Source organism: Triticum urartu, chromosome 6A (assembly GCF_056163025.1).
Source record: "Triticum urartu cultivar PI428250 chromosome 6A, HENAU_Tu73, whole genome shotgun sequence".
Classification (NCBI taxonomy): Eukaryota; Viridiplantae; Streptophyta; class Magnoliopsida; order Poales; family Poaceae; genus Triticum; species Triticum urartu.
The window spans coordinates 240519000-240538569 of record NC_141878.1 but is presented as its reverse complement, the minus strand read 5'-3'; positions in this window follow the sequence as shown (position 1 = coordinate 240538569).

The window sequence follows — 19570 nt, the reverse complement described above, 5'->3', positions numbered from 1 at the left end:
ATTCCGCAACCTGAAGCAAGGCTCTATGTCTGTCTATGACTACAACAAGTTGTTTCAGAAGCTCGCCCGCTTTGCTAAGCAGGACGTCCCTGATGAGAAGAGCATGACATACTAGTTCAGGGGTGGTCTCGGAGAACAAATCCATCTGGCTCTTGTTCTCTTTGAGCCCTTGAGGTATGATGAGTTCTACAACATGGCATTGAAGCAAGAGGCTGCTCAACTGAGGTGTGATGCTTCCAAGAAGCGAGTCAGAGATGCTACTCCTTCTTCCTCTACTCATGTGGCCAAGCAGCAGAAGCATTGGCTTCCACCTCCTCCGTTTCATCAGCCGTTTCAACAGAAGAGCAAAGGTGGCAGTGGATCTTCCCACCCACCCAACCCTGGCTTTCAGAACAAGACTTTGTCTCAAGCTCCAAGATCGAGTGCTCCGTATCAGCGTCCGCTTTCAGAGGTCATGTGCAACAAGTGCCAACAGAAGGGTCACTATGCCAACAAATGCTTCAATCAGAGGCGTCTCCCTCCTCCTCCTCCTGTGAGATCGGCAAGTACAACTGTGGTCAAGCATAACCCCAAGCACGCCAAGGTCAACTTGCTAAATGCAGCTCAGGCAGAGGACTCGTCAGATGTCATCATGGGTAACTTTCCAGTTAACTCTTTTCCCGCAAAAGTTCTTTTTGACACTGGTGCATCGCATTGTTTCATGTCAAGATCATTTGTTTCCAAGCAGGACTGCGTTTCGCAAATGTTGGGTAAACCTATGGGAGTGGTTTCTCCGGCTAAGTCTATGAGGGCTACTTCAATAGTCCTAGATGTCTCTATCATGATGGGTGATTTCAAGTTTCTGGCTTCTCCAATTGTCCTTGGTAACTCGGATATTGATCTTATTCTTGGAATGGATTGGCTTTCTAAGCACAAGGCTCAGCTTGATTGTGCTGCCAGGCAGATTCAATTGACTCATTCGTCTGAGGATGTAATTGTCTTTGCCGCTAATGATGATACAATCCGTCTGTTTTCTCTCAATGAGAAGGGTGAACTGGATGCCATCTCGCAAATTCCAGTCATTTGTGAATATCAAGACGTCTTTCCAGAAGAGCTTCTAGGAATGCCTCCGCACCGGCCAGTTGAATTCATCATCGATCTTGATCCTGGCACAGAACCGGTTTGCAAGCGTCCCTACAAGCTCGGACCTGAAGAGTTGAAGGAGCTGAAGAAGCAGCTCGATATTCAAGAGCGAATGGGTCTCATCCGACCTAGTTCTTCTCCGTGGGGTTGTGGAGTTCTTTTTGTGAAGAAGAAGGATGGAACGGACCGACTTTGTGCTGATTACCGTCCATTGAACAAGAAGACTATCAAGAACAAATACCCACTTCCCAACATCAACGAGCTATTCGAACAACTCAAAGGTGCCCAAGTATTCTCCAAGCTTGATCTCCGCATGGGTTATCATCAGATTCGAATCCGTGAGCAAGATATTCCCAAGACGGCTTTCAGGACAAGCTATGGTTCATATGAATACACTGTCATGTCTTTTGGCCTCGTCAACGCTCCTCCGACTTTCTCTCGCATGATGAACTTCATCTTCAACGCCTACACCAATGAATTCGTTTTGGTCTATCTCGACGACATTCTGGTCTTTTCGAAGAACAAGGAAGATCATGCCAAGCACTTGCGGTTGGTGCTTGATAAGCTCAGGGAACACCAGTTCTACGCCAAGTTCTCAAAGTGCGAATTTTGGCTTGATGAGGTTCTTTATCTTGGGCATATCATCTCTGCCAAGGGCATTGCGGTGAATCCTGAGAAGGTGTCTGCAATTGTGAATTGGGAACCGCCTTAGAACGTGAAGCAACTCCGTAGCTTCCTCGGTCTCGCAAGCTACTATCGAAGGTTCGTTGAGAACTTTTCTAAGATCGTGAAGCCTCTCTCAAATCTTCTCCAGAAGCACGTCAAGTACGTTTGGTCTCCGGAATGTGAAATCGCTTTCAACACTTTGAAAGAGAAATTGGTCATTGCTCCAGTTCTGACTCCTCCTGATGAATCCAAACTGTTCGAGGTCTTTTGCGATGCCTCTCTCCAAGGTCTCGGTGCAGTGTTGATGCAAGAGAAGAAAGTTGTGTCTTATACCTCTCGCCAGTTGAAGCCCAACGAGAAGAACTACCCCACTCATGACCTCGAGTTGGCGGCAGTTGTGCATGCTCTTTTGACTTGGAGACATCTCTTATTGGGAAGAAAAGTGGACATCTTCACTGACCACAAGAGTCTCAAGTACATCTTTACTCAGCCTAATCTCAACCTCAGGCAGACTCGATGGGTCGAAATGATTCAAGAGTATAATCCGAGTATTGAGTATACTCCAGGCAAGGCCAATGTGATTGCTGACGCATTGAGCAGGAAGGCTTATTGCAACAGTCTGATTCTCAAGCCTTATCAACCCGAGCTTTGTGAAGCTTTCCGCAAACTCAATCTGCAAGTTGTTCCTCAAGGTTTCCTCGCGAACCTTCAAGTCTCTCCTACCTTGGAAGACCAAATTTGTGAGGCTCAACTTCTTGATGCTATGGTGAAGAAGCTGAAGATTGGGATTGCCAAGAGCCAACCCAAGTACAAGTGCTACCGCCTTGATGACAAGGATACTCTCTTCTTCGAGGATCGTATTGTTGTGCCCAAAGGTGATCTTCGTAAAGTTATCATGAATGAGGCTCACAATTCACTCCTCTCCATCCACCCTGGGAGCATGAAGATGTATCGGGACCTCAAGCAGGCTTATTGGTGGACTCGAATGAAACGCGAGATTGCTCAGTTCGTGAATGAGTGTGATGTCTGCAGAAGAGTGAAGGCAGAACACCAAAGGCCAGCTGGTCTCCTCCAACCTCTTGCCATTCTAGAATGGAAGTTTGACCACATTGAGATGGACTTCGTGACTGGGTTTCCAAAGTCCAAGCGTGGCAATGATGCTATATTCGTTGTCATCGACAAACTCACTAAAGTGGCTCACTTTCTGCCTATCAAAGAGTCTATCACTGCAGCTCAATTGGCGGAGCTCTATACCTCTCGGATTGTCTTGCTGCACGGCATTCCACAGGTGATCTCTTCAGACCGTGGCAACATCTTTACCTCCAAGTTTTGGGATTCTTTTCAGAAGGCCATGGGCACCAACATCCGCTTCAGCACAGCTTTCCATCCTCAAACTAGCGGTCAAGTTGAGCGTGTCAACCAGATTCTTGAAGATATGCCCAGGGCTTGTGTGATCTCCTTCGGCATGAAGTGGGAGGATTGTCTTCCATATGCTGAATTCTCCTACAACAACAGTCTTCAAGCAAGTTTGGGCAAGGCCCCATTCGAAATTCTGTATGGCAGGAAGTGCCGTACCCCTCTCAACTGGTCGAAAATCGGTGAACGTCAACTTCTAGGAAATGACTTAATCACAGAGGCAGAGGAAATGTGCAAAGTCATTCGAGATAACCTCAAAGCAGCGCAATCGCGCCAGAAGAGCTACTATGATAGTAAGCACCATGATTTGGCTTTCGAGATCGGAGATCATGTTTACCTCCGCATCTCTCCAATGAAAGGTACTCGTCGCTTCGGTATCAAAGTGAAGCTTGCCCCTAGATACGTGGGACCTTTCAAGATCGTCAACAAGAGAGGCGATCTCGCCTATCAACTCGAGCTTCCTTCAACTTTGCAAATGTGCATGACGTGTTCGATGTCTCTCAGCTCCACAAGTGCTTCAAGACTCCTGACCGCACCGTCAACTTCGAAGACATTGAGCTCCAAGAAGATCTCTCTTATCGTTACCACCCCGTTGCTATTCTTGAAGAGACTGAACGCAAGACTCGCAATAAGTCAATCAAATTCCTCAAAGTCAAGTGGTCACACCATTCCGACCGTGAAGCCACCTGGGAACGCGAGGATCACCTCCATTCTGAGTACCCGGCGTTCTTCTAGTCCTAGATCTCAGGACGAGATCCTTTCGTAGTGGTGGAGTGTTGTAACACCCTGGATATGATTTACCTAATATGTAATCCAACTCTTGCCCTTTCCGACGTTAAGTTATTTTATTTTCTCGGGTTTGGGTTTTTGTCTCCGTGTGTTGTTGTCGTTGTCATGCATCTCATATCATGTCATCATGTGCATTGCATTTGCATACGTGTTCGTCTCACGCATCCGAGCATTTTCCCCGTTGTCCGTTTTGCATTCCGGCGCTCCGTTCTCCTCCGGTGGTCATTTCTACCTTTCTTTCATGTGTGGGGATTAAACATTTCCGGATTGGACCGAGACTTGCCAGGCGGCCTTCGTTTACTACCAGTAGACTGCCTGTCAAGTTTCGTACCATTTGGACTTCGTTTGATGCTCCAACGGTTAACCGAGGGACCGAAAAGGCCTCGTGTGCGTTGCAGCCCAACACCCTTCCCATTTGGACCAAAACCCACCAAAACCCTCTCCATCATCTAGAGCGTTCTTCTTCCCCCCGAAACCCTAAAGATCCAGATCCGCCACCACCGGACATGTCCGCCGCGCTGGACACTTCGTCCGCCGCCGCCCGCGGCCACTGACAAAGCGCCACGTGGCGAGCTCCGCCCGCCGCCGCCGCAGCCCGCTCGGGCCCGGGCAGGCCCTCCTGGCCCGTAGCCTCGCCCGCGCCGCTTCCTCCGCGCGCCGCCATCGCCCTCCCGCGCGGCAAACCGCCCTCCTCGGCGGCTCGCGCCCGACCGCCGCAGGCGCCATCGCCGGCGAGCTCCGGCCGGCCGTACCTCGCCGGGCTTTGCCTTCCGCGTCGCCCGAGCCGCCGAAGACCTCCGCCGCCACTCCCCGACCTCTCCGGCGGCCCCTTCAACCAGATCCGGGCAGGAGCCGGCCGGATCCGGCCTTTCCTCGCCGGCCCCGGCCACCACCGCCTCACCGGAGTGCGTGCGCCGCTGCCTCGGTTCGCGGACCCAGCAAACCCTAGATCCGGATCGGTTTCGGAGGTTGTTTTTGTCTAAGTTCTCGCCCCTGTTCTTTCTTTTAAGCATGTTTCAACATGCCGTAACTTTGCATCCGTAGATCCGTTTTTGGCATATAGCATATCAAAATGTTCGTCTCAGAGAGCACATCATTTCATCTCATTGCATTATTTTCATTTGAGTTCATCTTGATGCCCGAAATGCTGTAGCATATTATTTTATTGCTCGAAGGTGTGCTACCTGATCTGAAATTCTAGACAAGTGTTAATTTCACTAAGTCTGAAACCTGTTTACCAATTGCATTTTTGCCATGCTTGTTTGAACCTGTTAATGGATGAATTGGCCGTAGCCCAGTGTTCATCTTTTGTTAAGCTTCATGAATGGATCCCTGCCATGTATTTTGTTTCCATGTTTGGGTGCTGTAGCATGATTATCTTGTTGCATTTAGATGGCTACTTGCTGTTTATCGCAGACCGGTGCCATATTTGAATTGCTTGCCATTTCCAAACTGTGTCTCCGATTCCGGCATTATTTATATCGTTTTCAAGCGAAATCACCTCACCTTCCAGTGGCACACTTGGATTTCCATGTTGAGGCCAGGTTCATTCATCCCTTGTCAAATCTTTCATATGCATCACATATCGCATCCCGCATAGCATACCATGTTTGCATCATGTTGTTTGAGCTTTCACGTGGTTGATTGTGTCCTTGTTGCTTGTTTGTCTTGTTTGGTTAGAGCCGGGAGACGAGTTCGCTAACGAGGAGCCCGTTGAGTTTGCTTTCAAGGATCTAGCCAACTCTGACAACTTTGCAGGCAAGATGATCATACCCTCGAAATCACTTCTATCTTTGCTTTGCTAGATGCTCGCTCTTTTGCTATGCCTATGCTACGATGCCTACCACTTGCTTATCATGCCTCCCAAATTGCCATGTCAAACCTCTAACCCACCATGTCCTAGCAAACCGTTGATTGGCTATGTTACCGCTTTGCTCAGTCCCTCTTATAGCGTTGCTAGTTGCAGGTGAAGATTGGAGACCGTTCCTTGTTGGAACATTATTTTATTGTTGGGATATCATTATATTATCTTGTTATCTTAATGCATCTATATACTTGGTAAAGGGTGGAAGGCTCGGCCTCTCGCCTGGTGTTTTGTTCCACTCTTGCCTCCCTAGTTTCCATCATATCGGTGTTATGTTCCCGGATTTTGCGTTCCTTACGCGGTTGGGTGATAATGGGAACCCCTTGACAGTCCGCCTTGAATAAAACTCCTCCAGCAATGCCCAACCTTTGTTTTACCTTTTGCCACCTAGCCTTTTCCCTTGGGTTTCGCGGACTCAAGGGTCAACTTTATTTTAAACCCCCGGGCCAGTGCTCCTCTGAGCGTTGGTCCAACCTAGAGCACCGTGCGGGGCCGTCCCTTGGCAACTTGGGTTACGTTGGCTCCCGTACGCTTAGCTTATCCGGTGTGCCCTGAGAACGAGATATGTGCAGCTCCTATCGGGATTTGTCGGCACAGCGGGTGGTGTTGCTGGACTTGTTTTACCATTGTTGGAGTTGTCTTATAGAACCGGCATGCCGAGTCTCATCGAAATGTCTCGGGACAAGGTATGTCCTTCGTTGACCGTGAGAGCTTGTCATGGGCTAAGTTGGGACTCCCCTGCAGGGATTTGAACTTTCGAAAGCCGTGCCCGCGGTTATGGGCAGATGGGAATTTGTTAATGTCCGGTTGTAGATAACTTGAACCTTAACTTAATTAAAATGAATCAACTGTGTGAGTAACCGTGATGGTCTCTTCTCGGCGGAGTCCGGGAAGTGAACACGATGTTGGAGTAATGCTTGCCGCAGGTTGTTCTCTAGTTATTCATTCGCGCTTTGCCTTCTCTTCTCGCTCTCTTTTGCGAACAATTTAGCCACCATATATGCTAGTCGCTTGCTGCAGCTCCACATTTTTACCTTACCTCACCTATAAGCTTAAATAGTCTTGATCGCGAGGGTGCGAGATCGCTGAGTCCCTGTGGCTCACAGATTACTTCCAAACCAGATGCAGGGCCAGACGACTCCGTTCCAGATGATGCGCTTGAGCTCAAGTGGGAGTTCGACAAGGACTCACGCCGTTACTATGTGTCCTTCCCTGATGATCAGTAGTGGTGCCCAGTTGGGGCGATCGGGACCGTGTCGCATGTTGGGTTGATCTTTTATTTTTGCATCGTAGTCGGGCCATGAGTGATTGGATGATGTAATGCTATTTATGTACTTTGTTTGACGTGGCGAGTGTAAGCCAACTATGTACCTTCCCCTTTTATTATTTATATTACTTGGAATGTTGTGAAGATTGCCTTACTTGCGACATTTCTTTCAATGCGGTTATGCCTCTAAGTCGTGCTTCGACACGTAGGAGATATAGCCGCATCGAGGGCGTTACACCTAACGATGAAGAACTGCAAAAATTTGCTAGGAGATCCGTACCTGGTCCACGTCGTTGTAGCCTGCTGGCTAGCACGCGTCACCCGCGTATGGCCACGACCCAGTGCCTCGTGTCGCGGTACCCGAGGGGCACGGATCGAGGGGGGTGCACTAGCTTGCAGCTCGAACGAGGGTGCCTCGTGAAAAATAGACAAAACGCTCATGAGGGCCAGAGGGGCACCTGTCCAGCCCCCTCGCAAGGGACGCGAGAGAGGGTACATGACAAACGAAGAACCAAAGGCAGAAACAAGGGCATAATCGAACGAACAAGATCGGCAAGCAACACCGGAAAGCAAATTTCGATTAAAGAGGGGCAAGCCAACTGTAGAAAGCAAATGAAAAGCCGCGCCCGGCACCTAGTCTAATCTCCTTGTCTTCTCACTAGCGCAGAGCTAAGTGCTGCCACTAGTCATGGGAGGGAGCCCCCGAGGCCCGAGGGCGGCACTCCTGAGAGTTCGAGGCATGTACAGCCCCACTCATTATTAGGTGAGGGTGTCACGAGCGGAGATTCTTCACAGGCACTGGGCCTTGCTTCACAGGCACCGGGCCTTGCTTCATGGGTAGAACTTCCTGAGGTGCTGGATGTTCGAGGCGTTCTGGATGGGGACCCCGCCCTGCATCTCCAGGCGCGCGGGGCCAGGCCTGGAGACGTGGGCGACCCGAAACGAGCTCTCACACATGGGTGAGAGCTTGTGCAGCCCATCCCTGGAGAGCAGCTGCCTCAGGACAAGGTCACCCACCTCGAGCGTCCTGGAGTGGACGCCTCGGCAGTGGTACCGCCGCAGCGCCTGCTGGTACCTCATAGCTCGGAGCGAGGCTTCACGGTGGCTTTCCTTCCCCAGCACGAGATCCATCCCCCGCAAGGCGTCCTGGCGCGTTTCATCAAACGCCAGGACCCGCGTGGAGTGAAGCTTGACCTCGTGTGGGAGAACCGCTTCTGCTCCGTAGACCAGGAAGAACGGGGTTTCGCCTGTCGGCCTGGTGGTGATGGTGTGGATGGACCACAACACGGACTGGAGCTCATCGTGCTAGTCCCTGCCGCGGGCCTCGAGATTTTTCTTAAAGGTCCTAGTCTTGAGACCCCTCAGGACTTTCGCGTTGGCGTGCTCGGCTTGACCATTGCTCCTGGGGTGTGCCACGGAGGCGTAGCAGATCTGTGTTCCAAGGTTAGAACAATATGTTTTGAAGAGATTGTTAGTGAACTACGAACCGTTGTCGGTGATGATGCGGTTAGGGACCCCAAATCGGCTCACAATGCCCTTGATGAACTTGACTACTGATCCGGCTGGGATGGGGCGGACGGGTTCCACTTCCGCCCACTTGGTGAACTTGTCGATGGCGACGTAGAGGTAGCGGTAATTGAGGAGTCCTGGACTAAGGGGTCCTCGGGCGTCCGGCCTGCTAGCCATGGGCCGGACTGATGGGCTATGAAGATACGAAGATCGAAGACTTCAACCTTGTCCGGATAGCACTCTCCTTGGCATGGAAGGCAAGCTTGGCGACTGGATATGTAGATTCCCTTCTTTGTAACCGACCTTGTGTAACCCTAGATCCTCCCGGTATCTATATAAACCGGAGGACTTAGTCCGAATAGGATTTTCATTATCATAGACATACAAGATAGACCTCTAGTGTTTAGCCATTACGATCTCGAGGTAGATCAACTCTTGTAGTACTCATATTCATCAATATCAATCAAGCAGGACGTAGGGTATTACCTCCATAGAGAGGGCCCGAACCTGGGTAAACATCGTGTCCCTTGTCTCCTATTACCATCGACCTTAGCCGCACAGTTCGAGACCCCCTACCAGAGATCCAGCAGTTTTGACACCGACATTGGTGCTTTCATTGAGAGTTCCACTGTACTGTCGCCAAAAGGTTTGATGGTTCCTTCAATTGTCCATAATGACGCTGTCCAAGGAAAAAATTTCCTCCGCGGACAGATCTTCGTGTTCGGCGGCTTCGCATTACGGGCTAATTCGCTTGGCCATCTGGAGCAGATCAAAAGCTACACCCCTGGCCATCAGGTCAGATTTGGGAGCTTGAACTACGTTGCGGACACCCGTGGAGACTTGATCTTCATCGGATTCGAGACCGTGGTAGCTGCTCCCGGTCGCCCCGATGATCATGACCTAAATTTGTCATCAGGTTGTATATAGGAGATTGCTCCTGTAACCACTCTGGCCCTAGATCCGGAGCAAGCTGTGCCACCCAAGGACGAGAGGATCAACCCCACCACGGAGGCCACAGATTCCACGGCGTTGGAGGTGCATATAGACTTAACCTCTCACGACATCTCTGTCAATGGAAGTCCGGACTCGTGTCCGGCCGTAAGTTCCGAACCACATGAGCCCGCGGACGCCGAGCCTGATCGTTTATCGATCTTCGAATTCAGCGCCACGGACATCTTCCAGCACTCGCCTTTGGGAGATGTGCTAAACTCGTTAAAGAACTTGTCCTTGACAGAGGACTCATAGCCGAACTATATCCGGCTCGAACTAGGGGCTGACAGTGGAGAATTTTGCTCCCCATCCGCCACCCACTTCACAGCCACGGTCGAGGATTTGACCGACGAACTTGACTACGACTCTGAGGACATCGATGGTATGGACGACGATGCCAGAGAAGAAGAGGTCCAGAACCCGCCGTTCACCAGACGCTGGACGGCCACTTCCTCGTATGATGTATACATGGTGGATGCACCAAAGGAGAACAGCGGCGAGGACAAGGAAGATCCAGCAGAGGATAAACCTTCTGAAATACAGTCCAAGCGTCGGGGTCAGCGCCACTCTAAGTCACGCCGTAGCAAAGACAGCAACAGCGGCACAGGAGAATACAACACTCCAGATGGGGCCGAAGACAACGAAGACCCCGTCGATACAGCCAACGAACAAGATGAACGGGAAGGTGGGCAGGTTAGCCCCGGTAAACATGCCACGCACGAAGATTCAGAGGATGATAACTACCTTCCGCCCTCCGAGGATGAGGTGAGCCTCGGCACCGAGGATTTCATCGTGCCTGAGGAACATCTTGAGCACGAGCGCTCAAGCGCCAGCTAATTGCCACTGCAAGGATCCTGAAAAAGAAACAGCAGCAGCTTTAAGCTGACCAAGATCTTCTCAATGATAAATGGACTGATCTCCTAGCAGCCGAAGAGTATGGCCTCAAGCGCCCAAACAAAAGCTACCCAAAGCGCAAATTGCTACCTCAGTTTGACGAGGAGGCGCTGAACTACATACCGCCATCGTACAATGCGGCTGACCGACCACCACCTGGTCGAGACAAAATGATAACTCACGCCGAACACCAGCCAGCCCCGCCTCAGCGCATAGGTAGAGGCAAATTAGCCCACGGTCATACATATGACCCACGGCAAAACCTGAACAATAAAGCAAGACATATTAGATAATTCCATGGATTGCAAGGGCGTGCATCGACACGCGACGACGGCCACCTATTCGGACGTGACAAACTTACTCATGCGCGGGCCGAAAACCGCAGTCGGACTCCATCAGAGCTACGTCGCAATACAGCCCGATATAGAGGCGCCGCACACCCTCATTGCTTCACTGATTAGGTCCTGGATCACGAATTCCCAAAAGGGTTCAAACCCGTGAATAAAGAATCATACGATGGAACCACAGACCCCGCGGTGTGGATCGAAGACTTCATTCTCCACATTCATATGGCCTGCGGCGATGACCTCCACGCCATCAAATACCTCCCTTTAAAACTCAAAGGGCCAGCTCTGCACTGGCTCAACAATCTGCCTGCAAATTCTATTGGCAGCTGGGAGGACTTGGAAGGGGCCTTCCTCGATAACTTCCAAGGTACATATGTTCGACATCCGGATGCTGATGGATTAAGCCATATAGTTCAACAACCCGGAGAGTCCGCCAGGAAATTCTGGACTAGGTTCTTAACTAAAATGAACCAAATCGTCGATTGTCCGGATGCCGAAGCCCTAGCAGCTGTCAAACAGAGCATCCGCGACGAATGGCTCGCTCGCCACCTCGGCCAAGAAAAGCCAAAATCCATGGCAGCCCTCACGGCACTCATTACCTGCTTTTGTGTGGGCGAGGACAGTTGGTTGGCCCGTAGCAAAAACAATGCAGGCAACGCCGGCACCCCTGAAGCTAAAACTAGCAAAAACAAGTCTCGACGCAACAGATACAAGCATCGAAACAACAGTGATAACACCGAGGACACGATAGTCAATGCCGGATTTAGGGGCCCTAAGTCCGGACAGCGGAAGAAGCTGTTCCAAAAGAACAATTCTGGCCCATCCAGCTTGGACCGGATACTCGATCGTCTGTGCCAGATTCATGGCACCCTAGACAAGCCACCCAATCATACAAATAGAGATTGCTGGGTTTTTAAACATGCCGGCAAATTAAACGCCGAGATTAGGGAGAAGGGATCGCAAAGAGAGGACGATGACGAAGAGCCCCAACAACCGAACACAAGGGGACAGAAGAAGTTTCCCCCTCAGGTCAAAATGGTGAACTTGACATATGCTACCCACATCCCCAAGAGGGAGTGCAAGCGTGCGCTCAAGGACGTCTACTCGATAGAGCCAGTCGCCCGAAAATTTAATCCATGATCTTCATGCCCGATCACTTTTGATCACCGGGATCATACGACCAGTATCTGGCACGGTGCCTCGACCGCACTGGTCTTAGACCTAATAATTGATGGGTTCCACCTGACTAACGTCCTTATGGACGGAGGTAGCAGCCTTAATCTGCTCTATCAGGATACAGTATGAAAAATGGACATTAACCCATCAAGGATTAAGCCTACAAGGACTACCGTTAAAGGAGTCGTACCAGGCGTAGAGGCCCGTTATATAGGCTCAATCACACTCGAGGTTATCTTCGGATCTCCGGACAACTTCCGAAGCGAGGAGTTAATCTTTGATATTGTCCCATTCCACAGCGGCTATCACGCACTGCTCGGACGAACTGCGTTCGCTCGATTCAACGTAGTACCACACTATGCTTATCTCAAGCTCAAGATGCCTGGTCCACGCGGAAATACAGAACGCTCCCTCCGTACAGAAGAGCACACAGCTACCTTAGCAGCAGAAGTACAGAGCGGCCTTCTCAAGCAGAACCTTAACTCGGTTGTCGAGCCCACGGACACTGTTAAGAGGGTCCGAACTACTCTCCAGCAGGAGAGCTCGGCTCGTCAGGAGCTCGACTAGAAATTCGGCCTCCATCGCAGTTCCGATTAAGTGGTGGCATTCGTGCCGCGCGTACATAACTACGCGCTGAAAATCCCATGGGCATCGACAGAGGCATAGCTAGCTTGTGGTCCATAGTATAGCTCAACCGACGTCAGATACACATATACGTTTATTTTTACTTGTTTCCTTTTCAGGTCTCAATCCCATAGGCACCATCTGATGGCCTGGTCATCGGTCCTCTTGAAGGATAAACACACCAAGACGGCGAGAAACGCAGACATATTGGGGACTTTTTAGGTGATTCCTTTAACGATAACTTTACCTGTTTTTCAGGACCCACATGTAGCTCTCCCCTGGTTTTGGCATGTCAAATAACCTTTTGCTTATCGCACTACCTGTATCAATGCGTCTTGATGTACTAATTAAAATACAATGAGAACAGTTTCCGGCAGGAGCTGTAGGACTCTAGCTTTTTTGTACCTTGTCTGTTTTCTTTTTTTTCAGCTCCCCTATGGATAATCCTATCAGGTAGCACCCGTACACTTTGGTATGCTCGATGCTTGCCAGGGGCTTCATAGCACCCCACATCACGGCAACAAAAGTCCGAACACTTTTATAAGTATAGTTCGGCACCCCAAATTTAGCATTATATGCATTGGCGCCGAATCTTGTCTTTGGTCAATAGTTGGGTTGCCCGGCTCTTGTGCTTGCTACCTTATGTTCCGCTACATCGGCTAAGGTAGTAAAGGGAGAACTATTGCGACTGTGCCTTGGTTTATCCGAAGGAGCACCTCAGTAGAGAAAGCCAAAAACTGACCGTCATGATGCGGCTAGAGCTGGTCAGCTGTTCGGAGGATGCCAATCGTTGGAGATTTCTTCCGCATTACGCGAGGGGTTGGTACTTCCCGATCAGACACCTATAGCACTCTAGTTCGGATACTAGGGGCTGCGCCCATGTTTTTATTGTCCCACTCCTATGGCTAAGTGAGGGCGTTACAGCCGCATAGTCTGGTTGCCTGGTTCATTGCACCTAAACAACTCCTTCAAGGACCATCTAATTGGATCAAGATTGTTTAGATTCCATCCCGAACACCCCCATGCTACCTACATGGGGGCAGAAGCCGACGACTGGTTAACCCTCAGATTTTATACAACACGGCCGCACATGAAGTAAAAATTTAAAAACATAACAAGCATTATATTGCATAAACATTTTGTTTCATCATACAAGTCTGAGGGAGCTCGAATACATTCATTCAAAGATGGTGTCCTTCCCACAATGAACCGCAACAATGCGGGACCCCTCTAAGACATCATCAAAGTATCGCTCAGGTGTGCGGTACTCCTTGCCCTCCGGCAGCCCCCGGTCGCTACCTTGACAACGTCCAACTTCACCCACCAGACCTTGCAATAAGAGAAGGCCAGATGCGTGCCCTCGATGCAGACGGACGGCTTGATGACATCCAGCCGAGGACAGGCATCCACCAGCTTCTTCATGAGGCCGAAGTAGCTGATGGGAATAGCTTCGGCTGGCCACAACCAGACTATCATATCCTTCATGGCCAGTTCGGCCACCTTGTGCAGCTCGACCAGTTGTTTCAGCTGATCATTGAAGGGCACTGGATGTTCTGGCGTGCAATATTGCGACCAGAACAGCTTCTCTGCAGAGCTCCCTTCTTCGGCTCGGAAGAACTCCGCAGCGTCGGTCACACTATGTGGCAGATCAGCAAAGGCCCCTGGAGAACTCCGAATCCGGGTTAGTAAAAGAAATTTCCTCTTCACACTCTTGCTTTGCATATTGAATGCCTTAGCCGCCGCGATTTTCCTGGCCTCCTAGATCTCATGGAGGGCGCCCTGGGCTTCAATCCGTGCCACCTCCGCACTCTTATGATCCTCGGCAAGTTCGGCCTCCTGAGCCGACACATTGTGCTGCAAGGTCTCGCACTTCTTCACCGCGTCTTGGAGCTCCTGTTGGACTTAGTTGACCCGGGCCTTGAGCCTCTAACGGGCGGCCTACTCCTTGACAGCCCTCCCCTCGGCTTTGACCAGGGCCGCTTTCAGGGCCTCAACCTCAGTCGTCGCCTCTGTTTACATCCTGATACTTCGGTCATTGCATATCATTTTCTCTTTTTCGAATCCATAAAAGGATATTACTTACCTTGTTTTTCTTGGAGCTGCCTCTTCACCTGGCCCAGCTCCTCCTCGGCCTCCGCCAGTTTCTGCTTCAGTCCTGAGACTTTAGCAGTATGTGAGGCCACGGCCAACAGCGACGCTTGTGCATACATTTTCAGACAAATTTAGTTAGTTTCCTGCAATAGGAGATTGATCCTCTGCCCGGTGTTCTCTTTTCAAACACCGGAAAGTGTCTCAGGGGCTACTGTCTTTATTGGGATTATCTCCTTTTTGCGCCGCTTACCACAAAACCTGTTAACAGGCTGTTGCAGGCTTCGGTTAGTCTGCTCTTGGTGGACTGAACCCTTTGAATTACCGTGCCCATAAGGACACGGTGCTCATCCACAATGTAAGCGCCTCGCAGTGCTTCTAGCAGATTATCCGGTGCCCCTTGCTGGACAGGGGTCACCAGCGGAACAAGCATCCCCATTCTCCCGTAGGAGGTTGCATGCCGGATTCCGGAGCAGCCTGAGTCTCCGGAACTTAGTCCGGCTGAGGGTCGAACTGAGTCCGGCCCTCCCCACCAGTCTCCACAGGGATTGATTCCCCCTGGTGTCTGGCGACGGGGATTTCGCCTTCTGGCACCCCTTGAGCCTCTCCCCCGCCTGGAACAGTCCTTCAGGACAGCACCTCCGCATCATCCTTGGGCTTGGGGGAGTGAGCGGCTGGCGGTGAATCGCGGGCCATCGCCTTGGAGTCCAGCGAGCCTCTTGACGAGGATCGCAGGGAGCTGCTGTGGACCGGACTACAATAAACATAACCAATCATGTCAATACAGTGAGGAGGAGAAACATTATGGGTAGATGCAGGTCTTAATACTTATGATGCGACCCGAGGCTTAGCGTCGGGACGTCTCTCTGGACTATTGTCAACGTTCCATGCAGAGTTATCCGCTAGGGAGCCCTTCCCCTTCTTGGGCGCCTCCGCCTCCAGAGTTGTCGAGGCTGCCCTCTTCTTCCTCCCCCCATCAGGGGGAGGGTCATTTTCCTCCTCCTCCTCATCCTCGTCATCTTCGGTGGCAGGGGAACAGGTCTTGTCTTCGGACATCACGTCCAAAGTGCCCTTGTGGCGGGGGCCACTCCGGACCCCCTTGGCCTTTCCTATGGCCCTCTCTTCTGGTACCTTATAAGGCGCCGGCTCCAGCATCTTTGCTAAGTGCGGGATGACTAGTTCTTTGGGTAGGGGAGCTGGACACCGGATCTGCTTCGCCTTCTTCAACCAGTACTGAAAAAGCAATGATAATAAAAGCTTAGATATCACCCTTGGAACAAGCAAGTAGGGGATGTGTTGAAAATAATATACCTCGTTGGGTAGGTGATTTATGTCATGACCACGGTCCGAATCTGTGGTTGGCGGTATCTCGTTGCCCTTGAAGAGCAACTTCCAGGCATCTTCGTGAGTTGTTTCGAAGAGCCTCTCCAAGGTGTGGTGCTTTTTCGGGTTGAAATCCCATAGGGGGCAGCTTCGGCTCTGGCAGGGGAGGATCCGGCGCACCTGCATCACTTGGATTACGTCGACAAGCTTGATGTCCCTATCAAGCATGCTTTGAATGCGTGTTTGCAGCGCAATCAGCTCGTCTGACAAACACCAGTTTGGGCTCTTCTCGACCCAGGAGGTGAGTCGCACGGGAGCGCCGGAGTTGAATGTGGTGGCCGTGGCCCAGGTGGCGCCGCGGGGTTCAGTGATGTAGAACCATTGTTTCTGCCATTCCTTGACAGACTCCACGAATGTGCCTTTTGGCCAAGGGACATTGGTGATCTTGCTCACCATGGCGCCCAGCACTCTATGTGATGTCCATCCACCACCTTGGGCTTCATGTTAAAGGTTTTGAGCCACAACCCGAAGTGAGGTTCGATGCAGAGGAAGGCCTCGCACACGACGATGAACGGCGAGATATTGAGGAAGGAGTTCGGGGATAGATCATGGAAGTCTATCGCGTAGTAGAACATTATCCCGCGAACGAAGGGGTGGAGAGGAAACCCTAGCCCGCAGAGGAAATGGGGGAGGAACACTACCCTCTCACCGGGCTTTGGTGTGGGAATGATTTTCCCTTGAGCTGGAAGACGGTAGGCGATTTCCTTTGCCGGGTACCCGGCCACGCGAAGCTCGGCTTTGTCCTCCTCCTTGACGGAGGAAGCCATCCACCTGCCTTGACCTCTGGATCCGGACATGGTTGAGTGCTTTCTCGAGTGGGGAATAGATGAGAACTTGGGCGCTGGAGCTCAAGAGTGGAAAGGCAGGAAGAAGGCATGGGGGAAGAAGGAGGAATCTTATCTCCTTATAAGGGAAGTAATATTGAACGCCACCCCACTCACCTCAAAATTCGCCTGCTCCCAAGGGCTGTATAAACAACACGGTTGGGTTATCCACTCTCGTATTGATGAGAATCTCACGATAAGGGGACATGATCTCTGCTTTGACAAGACGTGTCAATGGCAACCGCATCTTGAAACATGGAGCGGCAGGGAAAAAATGGTTCAAAATTATGACCGGATGGACGTGGTGTCATGTTGTGAAAGTTGTCAGCGGATTGGACTCGTGTATTATGATATTCTCCCTACGGTTGTGTGTGGTGTGTGTTACAGGTTCGGACACGATCAATACATCCGAAGACTATTTTGGAGTTCAGAAGGAGGAACCCACATTGCAATGCCGAAGATAGCACTACACCCCGGATACCTTGTCATTGAAGCCAGGTTCAGGGGCTACTGAGGGAGTCCTGGAATAAGGGGTCCTCGAGCGTCCAGCCTACTAGCCATGGGCCGGACATATGGGCTATGAAGATACGAAGACCGAAGACTACACCCGTTTACGGATAGGACTCTCCTTGGCATGGAAGGCAAGCTTGGCGACTGGATATGTAGATTCCCTTCTTTTTAACCGACCTTGTGTAACCCTAGATCCTCCCGGTATCTATATAAACCGGAGGACTTAGTCCGGATAGGATTTTCATTATCATAGCCATACAAGCTAGACCTCTAGGGTTTAGCCATTACGACCTCGAGGTAGATCAACTCTTGTAATACTCATATTCATCAATATCAATCAAGCAGGGCCCGAACCTGGGTAAACATCGTCTCCCTTGTCTCATGTTACCATCGACCTTAGACGCACAGTTCGGGACCCCCTACCCGAGATCCGTAGGTTTTGACACCGAAGTAACCTCCAGGCGCTCGAGGGAATGGACCCAGGATATCCAGCCCCTAGACCGCGAACAGCCATGAGAGCGGGATAGTCTGGAGGCCGTGAGCCGGCTGGTGGATCTGCTTGTGAAAGTGCAACTATCCCTCGATGGTTTTGGTAATTCCTAACAACATATAGCTCATTGAGTTAATGCCATTTTAAGATAATTATTTCAGGAAAGCTCAATGATTGGCATGTCATGGATTAGAAAGTGGACCCCTCAAAATTCTAAGGACAAAAGATTGGCTCAAGCTCAAAGCACAAGACTCTACATTTTACTTTTAGTTATCCAAGATCACATTGAATCCATTGGAAAAGTCAATACTATTAAAAGGGGGTGAGGTGTTGCTTAATGAGTTACTTGCTCAAAATGCTTAGTGACATGCTCCAAAAACCCTCAACTACTTTCTCATATCCGCATATGTCCCAAACCAAAAGTCAAACTCGGCCCCACCAAAATCTTCTATCCGGCTCCACCGAGTTCACTTGACATAGCCACTACCACAAACCCTAGTCACTTCGGTCTCACCGATAGGGATCTCGGTCTCACTGAGATGGGATTGCAACCTCTCTGTTTCCCTTCGTAACATTTCTGTCCAACCGAGATGAGCGATCGGTCCCACCGAGATTGCAATGCAAACTCTCTGTTTCCCCTTCGTAACATTTCGGTCTAACCGAGATGAGCGAATCGGTCCCACCGAGTTTGCCAGACCAACTCTGTGTTTGTCTATTACCAAAATCGGTCCCACCGAGTTTGTGTAATCGGTCTCACCGAGATTACGTTATGCCCTAACCCTAATGGAATCGGTCCCACCGAGTTGACATGTCGGTCCCACCAAAAATCCTAACGTTCACATTTTGAACTAAATCGGCCTGACCGAGTTTTATAATTCGGTCCCACTGAGTTTGGTGATTTGTGTGTAACAGATAGATTTTGTGTGGAGGCTATATATACCCCTCCGCCCATTAGAACATGCCTACACTTCCAACATACATTTTCTAAAAAAGAACCACATACACTTGTGTTGAGGTCAAGATATTCCATTCCAACCACATAAATCTTGATCTCTAGCTTTCCCTAGTTGCTTTCCACTCAAATCATCTTTTTACCAAATCCAATCTTATCAGAGAGAGTTGAGTGTTGGGGAGACTATCATTTGAAGCACAAGAGCTAGGAGTTCATCATCAACACACCATCTATTACCTTTTGGAGAGTGGTTTCTCCTAGATTGGTTAGGTGTCACTTGTGAGCCTCCATGAAGATTGTGGAGTTGAAGCAAGGAGTTTGTATGGGCAAGGAGATCGCCTACTTCATGACGATCTACCCTAGTGAGGCAAGTTCTTCGTGGGCGATGGCCATGGTGGGATAGACAAGGTTGCATCTTCGTGGACCCTTCATGGGTGGAGCCCTCCGTGGACTCGCGCAACCGCTACCCTTCGTGGGTTAAAGTCTCCATCAACGTGGATGTACAATAGCACCACCTATTGGACCCACGCCAAAAATCTCCGTGTCTACATTGCGTTCACTCCCTCCAAACTCCTCCCTTTACCTTCATATGCAATTGTTTTACATTCCGCTGCTATACTCTTAGAATTGCATGTGTAGGCTGATTACTTGAATTGTGC